The following is a 467-nucleotide window of genomic DNA, read 5'->3' as shown; positions in this document are numbered from 1 at the left end:
CAATTCTTTTTTCAGTCAAGAGGTTTGACATTGAACCCTCCCCCCAGTTTTTTTGAGACTTCCCTTTTATTGTATTGAATTTTAATGTGTCTCACAACTCGAAGGGGTTCGAGGGAGGGGTCATTTTTTTATCTGGGAAATACTTACTAGGTTCAAGAAATGAGAGAATTAAGTATAGCTACCAGAAAGACTAATCCAATCCATAATGATGTACCGGAAAATACAACATTTTTATTACTTGACCAACCATCTGAAGAAGCAAATACAACAGGTACACTAATCAGTAAGATTGAGGAAGTAGTAATTTATGCAAAAACCGCCAATTGGAAAGCAATAGTCATGCTTATAATCCTCCAAGCTATCAACAGAACTATACCATTTGATCCCTCTATAAGCCAAAAAGTTGTAATATATTCTATCATGAAGGGATTTGACCATGAACCCATGGATCCTATAGAACTTATTAC

This window comes from Papaver somniferum, unplaced genomic scaffold, assembly GCF_003573695.1.
Source record: "Papaver somniferum cultivar HN1 unplaced genomic scaffold, ASM357369v1 unplaced-scaffold_25877, whole genome shotgun sequence".
NCBI classification, from domain to species: Eukaryota; Viridiplantae; Streptophyta; class Magnoliopsida; order Ranunculales; family Papaveraceae; genus Papaver; species Papaver somniferum.
The sequence above is the reverse complement of the archived record's forward strand: the minus strand, read 5'-3'. Positions refer to the sequence as shown.